Source organism: Pezoporus wallicus, unplaced genomic scaffold (assembly GCF_028554395.1).
Source record: "Pezoporus wallicus isolate ANWC-B61680 ecotype Strahan unplaced genomic scaffold, APGP_CSIRO_Pwel_v1 scaffold_8224, whole genome shotgun sequence".
Taxonomy (NCBI): domain Eukaryota; kingdom Metazoa; phylum Chordata; class Aves; order Psittaciformes; family Psittacidae; genus Pezoporus; species Pezoporus wallicus.
In genome coordinates, this window is record NW_026641935.1 from 148,924 (window position 1) to 168,314 (window position 19,391).

General features: G+C 40.7%; 1 protein-coding gene across 1 annotated transcript in view; it reads right to left on the reverse strand.

Moving 5' to 3' along the window:
- The window catches only part of PLPPR1 (phospholipid phosphatase related 1), a 131,438-nt gene that overhangs the window by 106,797 nt on the left and 5,250 nt on the right, over positions 1-19,391 (reverse strand). The gene's annotated exons all lie outside the window — the stretch shown is intronic.

Here is a 19,391-nt window from a genome sequence, read left to right on the forward strand (position 1 = left end):
CACTTCTATTACCGTTATGTTTAAAGAGGGTTTGATGAACGATGTTTAGTAGCCCCATTTGAAGTCTCTCTTGACTGAAATAGTGTATCATTGTCATCAGCTGTCAAGAAACTTTGTACCTCTTTTGGAAATTTATACTTCAGCAGAGGGTGTTAGAAGGTTTGGGTGTATGTGTGCAAGCTGAAACTCGGTATTTCAAAGGGCTACATACGAGCCATACAGATATGACAGCAGTCTTGTAGGTGACCATATAGACAGGCTCCTGGCAGAAAACCCATGCCTCTCTCTAAGATTACACATTGCTTCTACATTCACCTGCAAGCTCTGAGAGACTGCCTGTAACTGACATTGTAAAAGGACACACTGCAACAAAGCCCATGCGTAAATGCGAGAGACTACAGAGCCTGCATTTAGTCATGCATCACTACACAAATCAGGATCTATTAACAGGCCTCCCATGGGTGCAGTGACACTACCACCATGACAGTATCTGTCGGTTGCGGTCTAGCTCGAAGAAGAATACAGAGCTTGCCCTCTAATCAGGACATAGGCTCAATGGCAGATCCTGGGGGGGGGGGGGGGGGGGGGGGGGGGGGGGTAAGGGAGGGCTCAAATTAATTGCTCTGACCAAGCACGTTTTAAAAAAGAAAGTCACTGCTTGCTTTGTGTCTAAATCTGTGGTATAGAAATGCAAAATCTGTATCTAAAGTTCTCTTTTGATTTCTGGGTATTTTTCTTGTTAATTGGTTTTTTACAAGACCACCTAGAAGAAGGGTTCTTAGAAAGAAAGGAAAGAAAGGAAAAGGAAGCTCTACCCCCTTCTGTCCCTTGCTCTTTTTTCCTCTCCATGAGCAGCCCTGGGCATCCACCAGCTGAGACACCGACACTGGTCTCCCTTCAGCAGAGATCCTGAAACTGAACTGAGGCTGACACAGGTAGTTATTCCAGAAGATGTGACTGAGGGGAAGAGGGGAAGGAAAAAATCCAGCTCACTGTTCCAACACTTGTTTGCAAGGGACTTTAGTGTATTTTTGTCAGCTGTTTGTGCCCACAGTAGGAAGGGAAGAAGCTGCAGTTCCCAACCTACTCACTCCTCAGTCCTAGATTTTGAGGAAATTGATTCATGCATGTCCTCCCTGCTGGGCTTGTGGAGAGAGGAGGGTAGGCAGCCTGCATCACTGTGCCCAGTGCCCTCCTCATCCAGCTCACCCTTCTCCTATTCCCCACCCACTGGTGCTAGGAAATCTTTCCCAAAGCTGAAAATGGGACAGGTTGAAAATGGGACTCTTTGCTCTTTCTCAGCTCAGCGAGATAGACAAAATCACATTACCCTTGCATGAGGAGAAATGGATGATATCTTCAGGGCACAGAGATAGCTGTAATTTTCTTTCCATTGATGCTAAAGACATAATACACTGAGTTTCAGTTGTATTTGACAAAAAAAGAAAGAAAGAAAAAAACAAGAAAAAAACCCGAAACAAACAGAAAATCACTACCACCAAAACCCTACAAAGTTAAGTCTTTGTAGTTAAAGAAGAGACATTTCCTTGGGTCACTGCACTCCTGTTGGATTTGCCATATAGGATGTGGGTGTGAGCAGCTAGGCAAACAGGAGCTGCAGATTTCCAGAAGGTAGAACTAGCCAAAATAATTGTTGCAGCCACTGATGCAGCTGCTCTGCAGGACCTGTACCCATGGGGGCTTGTGATGCCTGTGCTGCCCTAATGAGAACTGCAGAGGAGCCTCCTGGAAATTTTGCTTTTGGTCTTGTTAATTGACTTCAAGGGAATTTGGGTCTTCTATTTAGGATTCACATTGCAGCAGGCTGCCACCTTACTTCTAACAGGCACTTCTTTGAAAAGCCAAGGAATGGATTAAGACTGTGGCTTCATTCACAAAAGACTCTTGAAGGCAAGATGATATGCAATAGAAGCACATGGAACAGTTAGACTGATCCCAACAGTAAGACTAAGACTGCAGCACCAGTGAATTTGGGTTGACCTGAAGAACTCATGATTCAAACTAAATAAAATTTTCAGCCACAGCTAGGGATGATTACTATAAATAAAATTTCTCTCATTGTTAAATCTTAAAGAAAAAGCAGTTAAAGCTAACAGAAGGTGACAGCACTGTCCTCGGTTTTGCTAGCTCAACTGTTGACAAAGGTTATAACTCAAGAAACATTGTTTTGATGAGACCATATAAATCCAGTGACACCATCACAAAGTTTAAAGTTAGGATGTATTCAAGTAGTTTGTTAGTGTATTATTAGCATCTCAATATGCTATACTCCAATAACCACAATATTTTATGCTGTTACTTGACAATGAATGGCTTTTGACAGAGGTCTTTTGACAACACTGTGCAGGCTATTGCATTCACTGTGCAGGGATTTCAGATCTCTTTCCTTCCACTTTTTGCTATGATGTCTGAGTGCTTGGTTCAGCCTTTCCTTATGCATGGTTATGAGTTAGACAGTTTAAAAAGTCACAATGCTTCCCTATTGTGACAATACTTCTCTTTGTCAGATTTTCTACAGCACTAAACTATTCATTCACTGGCATCAGCACAGATTGTACCATTTCCTACGTGAGGAAGGTTAGATCAAGGCTAGATACTTCAGAATACCTTGCCCACAGAGTTCCATGTGCACGCTCAAGTGACAGTGCTGTGAATAGCAACACATACCCCAGAGCATTCTTTACCATTATTCAGATGAAATAATGCCTCCAAGACTACAGACAGGCTTTTGCATACTCATTTGGCTGTGAGTCTGCAACAAACAGAGTTTCTAAGTAGACTTCAGATCTCATAGTTTAATCTCGAAGGCCTGGTTTTAAGCATGCCTGATTTACAGAGCCTTTCAGACATGCTGATGTTTGAATCAGAGACCAGAGCACATTTTTTGGCACCCTATTACTATTGCCAGCACAAATCAGAAAGTGGAGTAAAACCAGAAAAACTAATGCTCTGTTCTGGGTCTTTGTGAATCAGGGTGTCCACAAATTATTTGGGATTTGTTTATGAGGAGGTCACATCAGAGGTGATTACATACTCCATGGAATACTAAGGAATGGCCTTTTGTGATCTGAAGAGCAAGGTGGGGACAGCAGTTAGTTCTGTATTTTCCTCAAGCTCCGGGCCTAAGCTCACAAAACACCAGAAAACCAAACCACTTTCATATGTGCAAATACATTCAACTTGTTTCTCCGCAGAGCCTTAGAGATCTAAGGTGCACCTAAGAAGGGTTCACCCAGGCAGGCGGCCACACAGCCGTGTAGTGCACATTCTAGTTTCCCTGCCTTCCCTGTACAGTGCTCCCTTCCCTGCCCAGAATGGGGGAAACAGCGTGCCCTCTGACACAGGACCAAAGATGTCCCACTACTGGTAGTTGTTCTGTGCCACCACACAAATGCCACACCGATATTTCTCTCTCATTGAATTTGCAAGCAAGGTTGTTCACCTCAGCCTAGATCCTGGCTAAGAGCGCAGACAGATCCTCTAGCCGTATGTCAAGCCATTTACAAGCTGTCTGCGTCTTCTGCCACTGGAAATGTTAGAGGCTGCTGATGCCATGCTAGTGGCCCCTTAACAGCAATATAATATAAACATCTTGCTAACAGGAGGTGCTTACTTCCTTTCCAGGGTTAAACTCCTCTGCTGACAGACTTCCTTCCCTGTCTGCACCAAGCAAACCCTCTGATGAGGGACAAAACATTAAGACCACATGCTCATTAGTATTTCTTAACATAGAGAAAAAGGTTTCCCACAGAACCTTTTAGTTGTGATTAATGGTGTGAAGATATAGGTAGGCAAAGCTTGGCTGGGTAAAAAAGTACAAAGCATTTTTCATGGATGTCACCTCCAATTCAAAGATAAATTTGTTTCAGCTATTTATTTCCCATCTCTCTGTGCTTATGTGGCTCTCTCTAGTGAATTAAAGCCTAGTAAAAATATGCTTGCTTTTCTCCTTTGTACACAGAAACCACACCTAACTTGGGAGGTCCTTGGACTGGAATGGTTGGAGGTGAAAGAACGTTACAAACAAGTACTGTTTACATGCCATTCCAAGGCAGTATGGTACCCTTTCCTGAATGCCTCACTGCATTACATTGACATAGTTTGTCTAAGAACCCTGAACCACCAAACAAAATGAGTGCAGCTCCAGATGAAAATTGTTTTTCAGGTGGTCAGTTTTTAAACAACAGAATCCTTTCTAAAGAAAGCAAAATGTTTATCTTCCAAAAAGTCTTTACACAAAAAATTACTTTTGTATCAGAAAGGTCAACTTTGTAGTTTTGAATATTCTAGAATACTCATCATTGTTCATTAGAAAAACCTTGCATGCAGCTTTCTCACTTTAACAGCAGAGCAAGTGAGTTTTGCATACGTGGTTTCTGGAAGCAAGAAGCAGAAGGACAAGAGAGAAAAATAAGACAGCAGTAGCACCAACAAAAGCAAAGTCGTCAAGATCACCCAGCATATTAGCTGTAATATACATCTTCTGTGGGGATGGACATCTGTTTCCTAAGATAGAAGAAAATGATCAGGCATGAGAAAATCCAACTTCCAATACATGCTTTCAATCGTGCATGCATCCATCAGTGGCACTCTGAGCTGGTGACACTTTTAACTTCACCTTCTGCCACTGGTGTTACAGCCACCTTGCAATTTCACATTCCACTCACTACCTAACAGTCTGTCTTTTTTAAAGCTACAGCTGTTCAATTCGTATGTTATCATTAGGAAGGTGAAATTAAGCAAATTGTCTAACTCACAGTCGCAGGGACAATGCTCAACAACAGAAATCCTAGAGAATGTGACACAGGAAGCCAAAGGAAATCTAGCCGTGAAAAAAAAAAAAAGGACTCTGCTCTAACTTTAAGTTCCCAGTGCACAATCTAGCAGCTATAAGGTGAAATATCTTGCAGCTAACAAGTTTACCCAGATAACATCAGTAACTGCATCTTCCTGATTGTCCATAGAGTATGAAAGCTTTCTCCCTTTCATATGTCCTCATTATTGCCTACAGGCCAACACAGTAGTAACAACTCTTTTTTTCAGAGGCCAAAAGCTATGTGGATAGCTTTCAACTGCCATCACAGGACCAGGACACCCACAGCTTAGCAAGGTCAGAGGCAGAGTTAGTAGCTGAGCCTGTGCATTATTTTTATTACCACATCGATTCTTCCTTCCCCGACAGATAGAGATTACACTTCCCTGAGATCTCCTTTCTGTTCAATCAAGCCAAGAATGAATGAGAGAATGAAGGGACACTACAAGGACCAGTCTTCTGCATAACTGGTATCTGTACACTATCACAGGTCCATCTGAATACATCTGGAATGCAAAATGCTGCCTGAGCTACCCCTACACTATATGAAAGTTATGAGCTTGTAACCTCTCTTTTTACGTCTTAATTTCCTCGCAACTAAGGATATAGTCTTAGAGAGTTCCTTAAATAAGGTTTTAGATGCAAAAAAAACCAACCCAACAACCATAAAACCCACAAGAACTTAAAGGAAATAACAGCAAGAAGGAAAGCACCCTACTGTTTGCATATATTTTTGTGTTTGGTTTTGATAAATCCATGCAGTCAAGACTCAAAGCACATGCATGGAAGGTAATATGTGCTCACCTGTGCCAGGCATCAAGAGATTAACATCACATGTTACAGAATCTTAAAAAAGTAATATATTTCATCATAAGCATAGTGCAGAATGGAGATTAAATTCAAACCTGCTGGGAACAGTAAGCAAGTCCAATCCAGCCAGTGTAAATAAACTTTCAGTGTCAGAGGTTTGGAATAGAGACTATAAAAAGCTGGACCAAAGAAACAGTGGATCTAATACATTTGATGGATGGTTAGAATAAAGAGGACTACAGGACAGAAACCCAGATACTGAATCTCAGAAATAGAATTGGTATTGAATCTGAGAGTGTATACCACCACTCCCAGGTATCCACCTGAGTGAAGGAACCAGCACATCAATTACCAGGTCCCAGACAGCATGTTACCACCTAGTGCTGTGTCAGAATCAGCAGTCTAATCTCAATCACCTTAGATATGACTGGATCAAATCCTTGTTTTCCTCTCTATTTGGCTTTCCTAGTTCATCTTCTTATACAGCAGGTTTCATCTGATGTTAATGCTTGTGTTTCACATTGAAACACGAGATTTTCTTTCACCAAAAGGCAAGTCAAGTGGCTCTACAAACATGTCACTTGGTCAGCAACAAACAACACTTTTGGATACAGCCACTCCTTTAGCCCTGTGTGCTACAGAAGATATCCAAACATGGACGAGCAGCAGCTTTTCGAGAGACACTGTGAACTTCACTTCTGACAAGTGAACTTCTAAATAACACTCTAAGGTCAGGTTATGTCCAGATACAGATTTTATAATTATGTATATACCTACAAGTGAGTGCCACACTGTGTATCTCTGTATTGCTCAGACAACACAGAGCAAGATAATTAGCCAAATGAACAAACTCATGCAAGAAATAAGATATTTAAAGAACTGATTAAATCAAGCAGTTATTCCTTGGAGACTGGCAAGAATGTGGATAGTCATTAACTTACCCTATGCCATAAGCTTGGCTTACAAACCCTCTCATTCCCTCCAACCAAAATATTCTTCTTACAAATCCACTATAGCCAGGTACAACTCTTGGATCCTCCAGGCAGTACTTTCCTACTGGTTAAACTGGCAGAGTTTCAGTGAAGCCACGGCTTTGTTCCTGACTGAGATTTGGGCCTTTATCAACTAACTCAAAATATTTAAAGAAGTCCTCACCAAGGAACAAAACTAGCTACATATCCATTCAGTGGTTTTCATCACAGATGCAGCCACTGCTGCTTTTCAATTTGCAAGCTTCCAAAGCAGAGCCAGACATAAAGCTTTTCAAAAAGGAGGAAACATTTATTTTAAAGTTAATCAATATAATGGATTAGACTTCAAGTGTTTGATACAATCCAGGGTGTGCTGAACAGTAAGCCAAATATTGGTCTCTAACATCCAGTAATGCCATTACTGTCAAACAAGAAAGCTGGACAGAAATTGCATTCAGATGACCTTCAAGGGCTGCTGTACCACTTAAAACATGATAGAGCACGTAACAAAATTCACCTCTAGGTGACTGGCTCCTGCATGTGCTATGCTCTTGGGTGAACATCCTTTCTGCAAGTCTCTGCGTTTTTACTCTTGAGTCTGATGCTTCAAAACTTGTGCTTAGCTGTGATGCAACCTGGTGGGTTCCCAATCCTACAAACACTTCCCAGGCAGATGCATTTAAAGCACCTTTAAGGCTGGGGATGCTTTGAGCTGTGTCCTTAAACTAGCTGCTCTCTCTGATGAGCACAGCCAGAGACCTGGGGGCATGTTCACTGCACAAAGAAGCTGCAAGGGGAGTTGAGAAAGGGTTTTGGATATGTGGCTGCAGTGTGTGATTTGCACTTCAAATCACCCACTGCATGCTGTCTTTACCTGAGATGGTCTGCATTTGAGCGAGTGTCAGGCAAGTGAAGTTTCAACTTAGCTCTCCCACCTTGCAGATGAAGGCTCCCACTGCCACCCTATGTGGATACTCAATCCAATGTCAGTACCACAAAAAAAAAGCTGGATTATCAGCTTTTCACTAGCATTATCAACTGTCCAGGGAACTGTAACTACAGTGGCCCTAGTTCTCAAGCTTGTATGACTGTGTGTAGCACCACACGGCTTTGTGCAGAACAACCAGCTGTAGGTACCACAGACTCTCTCCATATCAAACACCCCAACAACTTCAGCCCTCACACATATATCCAAACCAGGTCTAAGGTACCTCCTGGGACACTGCCTAAACCACCCAAGCAGCATGGTGAATATGCCTTCACTTTGATCCTTCTACTACTGCAACTGGCTACTTCCACCTGAGCTAGCTGCTGGAAGCTGAGGTGAAACAGGAAGCTTTGGATGGTGATCACAGAACAGGGCACAGTAATACCAAAGAGAAGGAGGGGAGGACAGTAAAAGACACCCCTATATATTAATCCTTATCTTCACTCCATGCTGAGCTTATCCACAAAAATCAATAGAAAACCTAACCAAGAAACTTGAACTCTCTGAAAAACTGCTTTTCTAAACCCAGTGATCTCACCTCTAAGATTCTGGCTGGCTGGAGGAATATTTCTTCTGAAATGCTTTTAGGGGTCATGGAAAGGGTGGAGAAACACTGCTACTCTTTACAAAGAGATAGCTGCACATCATCAACTGATGCCGCCTTCCCTATTTTGGGCTTAGGGGAGCAAAGGGCACCCAGATTTTGCTCTGCCTGCTTCCTATAGACCCCTGTGGCAAGATAGAAATGTTTTACTGCATAAGTTGTAGCTGTTAGCTTTGCTAACACTCTAAAATAAGGACAATGTAAAGAAATTTATACTGTGAAGCAAGAAGGGTACAAGAAGTTAGCTTTGATGTCGTTTCAGAGTCAAAGGGCAGAAGGTAAGAGGAGCAAGAGTGCAGCTGTAACAGACATAAAACGAATCCCATGGCACAGGCAAGTGAAATCCATTAGAGAATGTGAAGGGCTAAGTTCTGCTCGTCTTTACAAGCCTCCATATAAATTAAACAGATGCAAGTGGCAGCAGAAGCAGAGCGTGGCCCTGTGGGTCCAGCCAGGCTTGGGTACAGTTGTGGTTGCAGAAGGCAGATCTTAACTGGCATTATAAAACAACGCTCACTGAGCTAGCCCTCTTGGGGCTGCTGGGGAAAGGTCAAAGAGCAGGCTTTCAGACACAACAGGAAACATATCCTCACGAACAGCAGCAAAGATGATAGAAACACTTGAATCGCAAGATATTCTCCCACCTTTTATCCAAAGATCACAGGCCTTCGAGAGGAGAAGTGATTTCACTGACACTGGTTAATATTTCTACTCAAAAAATGTGCTCAGTGAAGAATGGTACGACAATCATGTTCACTGATGTAACACCCTGTTGTTAGAGAAACTTTGTGAGAGAAAACTGTAAGGCACATAACCAAATTTCATATTATACTGATTTTTCTTTTCTAAATTTCAAATTTTTACCATCTCTTCCTTCCTATAATGCACAGTAGGGAACTACATTTCAGTTGGGTTTAAAAATACATGCATTAAAAGAATATTCAAGTTGGCTTTTTTCTGTTGTGATGTTTGGTTGGTTGGTTGGGGGGTTTTTGGTTGTTTTTCTGTTTGTTTGTTTGTTTTATTTTGACCATGGCAATTGTCCTTTCCTCAAAACTTATTTTTCAAAACCATTCTAAAAATAAGTATAGCTGCTTAAAGAAAAAAAGTAGACTAAGCAATTGACCTTAAAAATCTTTTTTTTTTCCCTACAGTTTTGATAAAAAAAAAAATCTATAATTGGCATATCTCATTAAAAAATTCAGTTATGCTGTAATAGTAATAAGTGGGTAGTGAAGTGAGACTAACATTTTAATTAAGCCCTTTTCATTTCTAGGCTGAATTTCTTTATATTATGTGAACCCTTAAGGGTTACAGAAGTCTGTCCTATGGTCAAAAGCATGCTAAAAGCACCATTCCTCTGCCAAATCTCTCTCAACTGCATGTCTAGTGTTTTTGTTGAGAGCATTTTAACTCTTTTATCCAGTCTCTACATCTGCATCTAGCCAAAACATATAATTTGTAACAACCCATTTCAAGGCCCTGGCTTCTTCAAGCTGGGAAAGTGCATTATGACTGATCTTTTCAAGTACCCTCTTCAGGATAATGGCTATTAGGCAGGTAGTTACTGGAAACATAAGCAGCTTGGCCACCTGATCTGTATCTGCTCAGCAACAGATAAGCTGCTCTTCCAGCCACAGAGACTGGGACTGCTATAAAGGTATCAGAGCAGTCACATTTCACACTCAATATCCTACCTAAGAGTGGCAGCCCCCACGTGTTCAGCAGGCAGTATCAGGCTGCAGGATGATAAACCTACCTATAGCTCCTTCTTAGTTGCTGGACAGAGAGGTAAAGACTCATGACCTAAAAGCATCAGAGTACCTGTTCTTTTTACTTCTGTCAGGTTAATTTATATCTCCACCATCTGCTTTCTGGCCAGATCACCAAGAAGTAAAACTTCTTCAAGAAGTCTCTAGATGTTAGCAGCTCTTTAACATCAGACTGACCATTTGAGCAAGGTCAAGGTCTTTTCTTTTTGTGTCAGAGAAGCTGACTTGATTTAATTGTCTTTCTGTTACCAGACTTCAGAGACAAGGATAACAAAGCAGTGAGGAAGATAACAGAAAAACATCTTGAGCATATACTGAGGACTGACTCAAATCAGCCAAACCTACATCCAGCTTGAAGAGAAATGCCTTAATAGACTAGTGTTCACCACATGTCAGCATGCACAGCATAAGTGCTCATAAACAAACACAAGAACTGTACTATGAAACTGTTCCCTGAAAAACATCTGAAATCATGGCAAGACATTGCACTTATTTAATTATTTATTTTAGGCATTAGCCATTTTTATGTTAAGTAAGATTAAATTTAAATTTGGGGGCTGAGGGTTGGGGCACTTGCAAATACAGGCTTAAGCATTGTTCCCACTGAACCAGTAGAAGCTCTTCCATTAAATTCAAGAGAGTCAAAGATCTATCAACTTCTATGAAGAATACCACAACAGTAAGGGAAAGGTGGTCTGAAGAATATCTTGCAGCATAGCTTCTCCAAAATGTGAATGACCTGACATCCAAAAGATTTAACATTTAACTTCAAATATGGATACCCACAGATTTCGGTTTGCAATTTATTTTTTGGTTCTATTTCATTTTCAGGGCTGTGAAAACAGCCAATGTGGGAGTTGAGATTTCATTAGCACAATGAAGATACCTAAAAAATTAACAATTTTTAAGAAGTAAACCCATCAAAAAAAGTTTGAGTGTCTGTGTTAATTACTACTTAACCTGAACAAACAAGAAATGAGCCAAAAACTCAGTAACTTTTCTATTTGGTTTAATTTCACCCTACTCAATCCACGTAATGCTATGTAGTACAGAAAACTTGGGCTACTTATGTGGGGTTGTATTTCACCTTTCAAATAAGACAGTCCTCTGCTATAAATCTGTATAACTCCACTGTCTGAAACAAATCAGGCTATTGACAACAGGTCAGTCTCATGAACTGTATTTTCATGCACAGACTGAAAAAGAGAGGGAAAAAACATATGCTTCACTGGAAGATACTTATAAAGCTTAGATACCTTTTTAGAGGATGTTCCTGAGACAATACATACCTTACAGTGTTTGAAAGACCAGCAAATGAAACTCCCTAGCTGTTAAGAGTTGTTGGAGGTCAAACCAAGAGCAGGTTCCAATTGCACAAGCAGAGGAGAGCTAAAAGGGCTGTAGACACACTTGTATGAAGCTGCATGGCCTTAATCCTGCTGTAACAGCTCTGCAGTATAGGACTAGTTTAGAGATACAGCATTTTGTGTTAACAAATGCATGACTATACATCCCAGGACCAAACAGGCTATCCTATCTCCTGCTCAGCCTAGAAGGTACAAAGGAAATGGGCCAGCAACAGAGCCCAGCTGTCATTCCCTTAACACTTGTCAACAACCGATGCTCACTGAACCACTACCACTTACACTATTTCTTTTTCTTCCTTCTCAACCTCCACTTTACATCATACATATCACTTGTTTTTTTCCATCCCACTGAAAGTCCAGCTATAACTGTGGTAATTCATATTCGTCATACAAATATCACACTGCACATACATTAAATGCAGAGTTTTGCACAGCTCTCAGGGTAACAGCTACACGCTCCCAGCACCGTAGCATTTGTTTGCAAGCTGTCACTGCTTGACTGTTCAGCTACAGTTTACAGCAAACTGATAAAACAGGGCATGAACTACTTCTGCTACACTAATTCAAAGGGAGAGAGTTCTGAAAATTAGTTTCTAATTCCCAGCTGACACTCACCTGAACTGAAATATTTCCACTAACTCCTGTGCTGCACAACTTTTCAGCAAAAGGCTTAAAAGCAAATAAGTTTTTTAAGTATCTGTCTTGACTCATTGATGTTTTGACCAAAATTTTGAATCTCTCACTGAGGCTGTTAAGGCTTAAAACAAACTTCAAACTGCAATTAGTACCAAGAATGTCTTAACTGTTACTTCAAGTAATCCCTGATGTTCTGCAGTTACTGAGGAAGTTTAGTTTCTCCATCTGTCATCATCACAGGTAGATGGAATCAAAACTGTAAGAGACAAAATTAAATAAGGATTAAGAAGATCAGTATATTAATGAAAGCCAAGGCTGGACACCCAAGCAAGGTCAGAGAACACCAGACTCCTTCGATAGCCAAGCTGGGACCAAACCTGAAAAGGACCTTACTCTTGCCAGCCAGGCTGCTGAAGGCTTTGCCACTTGAATACATATGAATAAACAAATCCAGAAGAGTTGTGTGACTGAGAGTCACACTGAAGTAGTCATATAAAGCACAAAAAGCTTGTGGTTAAGGTACACAAAATGTTGTTGAGGAGAATGAAGGAAATGAACATGACTGCGTAGAGTCCCGAGATGGACACCTCACACATGTCTTCAGGCAAAGGGTATGAACAGAGAAGACAAAAAGGCTTTTCCTATTAGAAGAGGACAGAGGAGGTGACAATGTACAAAGCACCGCATAAAGAAAACAAACTGGCCTGAGGTATCCTGACCTCCTATCATCTCCCTTTGCCTGAAGAGCCACTCAATGCCCATCAAAACCCATTTAGGTGCTAACTCTACCTCTTCATTGAGGCACAGAATGAAAAAATCTCAAAATGTTCATTCTGTCCTTTGTTTTACTTGAAATGATGTAGCTTTACTTGAAATGCTCACTGTGCTCCCTCTGTTCTGATTAACATAGCATTTACTGCCTGACTCATTCCCCTCTCCTTGCAAAACAATGTAGATTTTATTCCCCTTTGGTGTGTGGTTTTGGGGGTTTTTTTAGGGGTTGTTTTTTTTTTTGGTTGGTTGGTTGGTTTGGTTTTTTTTTGATTGGTTGATTTTTTGGGTTTTTTTGGTATTTTGGTTTTGTTGTCCTTTTTTTTGGGGGGGGGGGCTGAGGGTGCTTTTGTTTTGTTTGGGTTTTTTTGATTACCTGCACCATTGTCTGGCTTTTGCTGAAGATCACCCAGCTAAATGAAATTCCACAAGCAATAATGCTTGCATAATTAGTATTTTGCTATGGTTATCTGTCCCTACTTCAAATAAAGAGAAATGGCAGTTTACAAATTATTGCTTTCTATCGTTCCACAGCAAGATCTTTTTAAATCATTCCACATCACATCACTGCAAATAGTAAATGTGTTCTGCATGCAATCCATGGTAAATTTAATATGAAACCTGTATAATGGGATTTAAAGCTAAAAAGCTGTTTCAATAGCCCTCTATACCAGGGCAAACATCTTGGCAAACATCTTAGAATCAGGAATCAGCATGATCTCAGCAGGAATTTAGGAGCCAGACAAATATGTATCAAAATACTAATAAAAAGTAGCCTCTACTCACTAAATCATTCTGATCTTTTAACAATTACCAATTTTTAAGTCCTTCTGTCATTCAAACTCATGTCACTCACACTTTTAAGTGTATTTTCATACTCCCTATAAAAGGAGTAATGCAACCAAACATCTGCTCTCTGGTGCATGCATTTTAGATCTGAGAAGCCATTTCACTGAGTTATTCAGCCAAGAACAGCATGAATAACTTCAAACCAGATTAAGTCATCTTCAAGGACTGTGAGATACATCTATCAGATCAAACCCCTGACAGCAGCAGAAACTGTCTCTACCGTATAAATGAAACCAGGGAAGGAATTCTTCTTAAGATAAATGAAGCTTTATCATTATAAAGGGATGGCAACATTAATAATTTAAAAAAGTGTTATGAAGATGTTAGCATCCCAAGAAGAAATGACTGAGGAAGATAGGGTTGTATGTTAGCCAAGATGAATTCTGGCTAGCAAATGAAGAAAAACAGAAAAAAAAAACACTAGTCCTAAACCGTTAGTCAAGTACTCATTTCTAGTATAAAAAAAATAATCTACTTGAAAAAAGTAGCTATTGCAAATTTGGTCAGAAATTCCCTTACTGGTAATGCTGAAATGAAGTCCACAGTAGAAAACCTTCATTACAAGGTGTGGATCATCATCATTACTGCCATACTCTCCTAAGCAAACTGGCTATCGAGTCTCTTTCCAATGCTGCCATCTGCTAGACCAGAGAGAAAGTGCTCTCCCAAGAGGGCACTGACATTGTGGCCTAACATTTTTAGTCAATACCAGGAGTGTGGTGACAAGCAACACATTTTCAAAGCAAGCACCTCCCACAGCCCAATTTAACAGTATAAGTTAGGGTAATGATTATCTGTGCATTGATGATATCCTGGACAGAAATGAGTAATACAAATTTCAAAGTAAGACATGTACTGAAGGAACAATATATTCCAAATTTATCCTAACTCCAGATCACCAGGAATGGTACTAACATCTATTCCCAAGTTAACCCTGTCTAACCTGACATGGAACACAGTTTACGTTAACTATTAATTAATACTATCAATACTGATTATTTTGAAAGCCACCTCTTACCTGGCAATAAAGTGGTTTTTTGCACACTGAAAGAATGTTTATGGAAATGCTGGGTTGAAAGACATTACAGGATGAGCTCTGTCTTTAAATGGATCAGTTGATCTACTAAAAGCTTTGTTTTTCCTTTAAGAACCATAGTAGTGTTGATTCCAAAGACATGAGCATTTAATTGGATAAATAGACTCATAGGCTCATAGAACAGTTAGGACTGGAAAGGACTTTAAGATCATCAAGTTCCAACTCCCCTGCCTTGGGCAGGGATGCTTGACCCTAGACCATTTCACCCAAGACTCTGTCCAACCTGGCCTTGAACACTGCCAGGGATGGAGCATTCATAGCTTCTCTGGGCAACCCATTCCAGTGCCTCACCACCCTCACAGTAAAGAACTTCCTTCTTATATCCAATATTAATTTCCCCTGTTTAAGCTTTAACCCATTACCCTCTGTCCTATTGCTACAGTCCCTGATGAATAGTCACTCTCTGGTATCTTTGTAGGCCCCCTTCAGATACTGGAAGGCTGCTATGAGGTCTCCATGCACTATTGTCCAAGCTGAACAACCCCAACTCTCTCAGTCTGCCTCCATAGGAGAGGTGCTCCAGTCCATGATCATCCTCGTGGCCCTCCTCTGGACTTGTTCCAACAGTTCCATGTCCTTTTTATGTTCAGGACACCAGAACTGCACACAATACTCCAAGTGAGGTCTCATAAGCGCAGAGTAGAGGGGCAGTATCACCTCCTTCGACCTGCTGGCCACGCTCCTTCTGATGCAGCCCAGGATACAGTTGGCTTTCTGGGCTGCGAGTGCACACTGAAGACTGCTCATGGTCATTTTCTCATTTACCAACACTCCCAAGTCCTTCTCCGCAGGGCTGCTCTGAATCTCTTCTCTGCCCAACCGGTAGCTGTGCCTGGGATTGCTCTGACCCAGGTGTAGGACCTTGCACTTGGCTTGGCTGAACTTCATAAGGTTGATGTTGTCCCACTTCAATGACTGCAGATTAATTGCAGATCATTGTGTACTGGAAAAGACAGGCTATTATGCCAGGAAATGCAGAGCTATCAGTATGGAAAAAACGTCAGCAAGTGTATTTACCATTTCCTCGATATGTATTCCTATTTAGAGAATAAAGCCAGCAAGAGGACAAACAAGGTCAACAATATTTACTCATCTTTTTGTTATTCTGGACAGTGCCTCTTTCAAGTACTCTTTGTTTAGCCTGACATTTATATTTCTTCCTGTAAATAGCTTACTCATGACTCTTGCAGTGATCAGAAATGAGGTCTGATGTCATGCTTAGGAAACAAGGTTGTTACAGGCTTGTTTGTTCTTGTTTTTTTTTTAAAGAACATCTAAATCTTTTAATTCAGGAGCTGTTACAGAGTGGCAGGAAAACCTGTCTTTGGTGGTCCCTTTTCTGCCGGGACAAACGCAGTCACTTCCTGGGGAATCACAGGCAATACTAAATAAGCACAATCCATTCAATCCACACCACTGCAGCTTTGTTGAGTGCCAGCTGTGTGCTTTTCCTTTTAAGGGAAATGGTGAATACAAAGGAAAGAGCATTGGAGGAGACTGGAGACACACTTTTGGACAACAACTTCAGCAGGCAGTTTCAAAATTGAAGGGGTAAATAAATGAAATATTTTGCAGAAAGAAGCTGCAAACCATAAAGACATAAAACAGTGTTACAAAACCAACAAAGTATTTCATCCTGTCTGAAATGACACCCTATTTTCTTACTGTTAGCAAGAAAAACAGCTTATGGCTTTGGTCAACCTGAAACAATTTCCTTTGTGGTTCCTAGCTTTCCTACTTTACCTCTTATTTCCATCACAGAACCACAGACTCAAGAAAGTCTCTATAAGAAGCCAATTAATGAACACAGATGTTTACACAAACAGAATTAGTAGACAGGGGACCTTCACTGGATCCTTTATTTCTTTTTGTTACTTCAAACTCCACATCCATTCTCTTACTCTACATAGCAGAGTTAAAAGTAGAAGCTTCTCTTCCAATCTCAAGACACAAACACAACAGAGAAAACCAGAAAACCATTCACACTCTTAATTAATAAATATGAAATATATTGGAATATAATATTAGATATAAATTAATGTAATAATTGGATTAAACATAACTGGAATATAAAATAAATATAATGGAAATAAATAAAGAAAACCCAATGCAACTCAGAATGGTGGATCATTTTATGTTTGCAATTTTAAGTAAATTAAAATAAACCCTCCACAAAAAAACATCTTTAAAGAGAGAAAAGAAAAAAATAAATTGTATGCATAACATTTTTGCTCAATGTTTTGGGCCAAAACTTTTCAGAACTGAGTGATTTTTGGCAGAAAACTGCATGTTCCAGAATTTGATTTTGCTATGGAAACTGCCTCCGTAAGAGAAACAAAGTCACAGACCAGCCATTTCTAGTCAAAATTTCCTCCACATTCATGCATATCACACAAGTGAGCGTTGGCATATAGACCTTGAAGAGCTTCTCTTTAAAGATGATTCGTTGTAGCACAGACATTGTTTTTCTGTCTGAACACCTGTGAATTAGTTATATTCTGCAACTGCCTTGCATAATCTGTTAGCTGATGCATGTCATACACAGTCTAGTTCCAATATCCCCTAGGTGAGCTGAACTCCGTGACAGCCTGTGGATGGGCCAAGTGCTGTTCTGCTTATATGAATTACATCTCTATGACAAATGGCAGCACAGATTAATGTGGCCTTATGCTATCTCTGCAGTGGCATCACAACTTCTATATAAAGCTCAAGTTGAATATCACTAGGCCTCGCATTTATTTTCCTTTCAGTTGCTTCTGTCCTCATCTGACCTAAGATACCTGAAAACTTCCAAGTTGTTTCTTAGATACTTGGGTCACTGGCTTCACGGCATGCATGAGAGCAGAAGCAGATGTACTATGTGCGACAGCCCCACACAAACAACGGCCTCTCTCCATTCGCTGCTGTAGCGGTGCCTGAAATGACTATGTACTGACAATTTTTCTCTTGTGTTTTTGGCAGTCTCTCAGCAGCAATATTGTTGCAACAACCCATGACGCACCTCTAGTTTTCTCAGTACTGCAGGCTGCTACAAACGGCTGACCTCTGATTTTCACTGACACACAAAACCAACATGCAACCACGTGCCTAGGATGCCCCATTATGTCTATGTACTATGTCTGTGTTTGGAGTATGCAGCCCCATAAAGCCAGCAAGTGGTAGGGTCTCAGAGAAAGCCTCAGGAAGGTAGGTATTCCGTGAATGGCATTTTATTTTTCAGGTATTTTCTTTGCTGAAAGACATTACCTGCTCCTAATGGCTTTCATGACTGATGAATTGTTACATCTTCTCATGTGTTTTGAAATAACATGCACTGAATTCTCAAGATAACCCAGACTAATTTGGCTGAGCGATGCAAGGATGTGAAACCTTCATCAGTCTGTGGCTTACATTTGCATTGGGGAGACCTCAAATTCCCCTGACTCAGCCCAGTGTAAGAGGCATAATGCTGAAGACTGGTGTCTCCTGACTGACATGGCCATGCTCTTAAGAAACATATCACTTACCACCATTTATTTCTTAAGCTGGACACCTTTCTACCAGCAACTCAAATCCCTGAAGACCCTAGTTGCAAAGATGATCCACTGTCAACTAGTGTTTCACATGCAGTTCTTCAAAATTTGTTCCACTTTCAGCTTATTAGGTTACACTCGATGGTTCTGCAACCTCGCAAAGGTTTTGAGCAACCTCACATATCTCTAAGTTACACCAAAAAGCTGTGAATACACACCTATTTAAGACACACGTATTTTCCCTGCTCTGCTGCCAGCATTCACAGAAGAGTGGCTGGTAAGACACCTCCCCAGGGTACCTCTCCATGCACACAGTCATGCTCAGAGCAACCAGTGGGCCAATCCTGACATAGAAACAAATGGATATGGAGGCACTTTGCAGTATACCGGGGCCATCATCCCACAGCCCTGCATTTTGCAGGCTGTCCTGCCCTGCTTGTCCTCTGGTCTGCTTGTTGAGCCAGCACAGCACTTCACAAGCTAGGCCAGGGACACTCTGAGAGGCAGGAAAGAGCCTGAGAATTGGAGAGTGTGAGTTTGTACAGTAGATTTGCTCAGTGAGAAGGCAAAATTCCTGCATCACACTGGCTTTATTTATCTAAATGCAGCATTGCCATCAGAACTGTTATTCTGACAGGTTATAGAGCATGTTTCATTGGTATTACATGAAAGCTTTGAGCACAAAGGAGCATAATCTAGGTGTTTTAAGGAAGAAAAGGCATGCTATTACAATGACTCTTCATTCTTAATGACTCTTCATTCTTCTAATACTTTTCCTTTCTCCCATAAATGTTTCTCATGGGATGCTCCAAAAAATCCCACCTGTGCTTTATGAAATTGTATTTTTCAAGTTTCTTGCTAAATACCTCAGTCAATTTAAAAAATAGCTAATACAAACTGAGTTTATCTTCAGTTCATGCATTATTAAGCACACCCCCTCCATGGACAAGGAATGGAAGAAGGGCTGGAATAAGTAGAAAAATCAGTTACCATATAGGAGCTACCTGTAGTTACTCAGCAAATACAACAAATTATTGTGTATGTGGAAATTAAATGTACTTCATTTTGTTGTCAGTGATTATTTTACAAGCGTGGGTGACAAAAGCACACAGCAGAATATAAATGTGATGCAATTGCCTTTTGCAGTATGTTTCCATCAAAGTTGGATTTTGTTCTCCTCC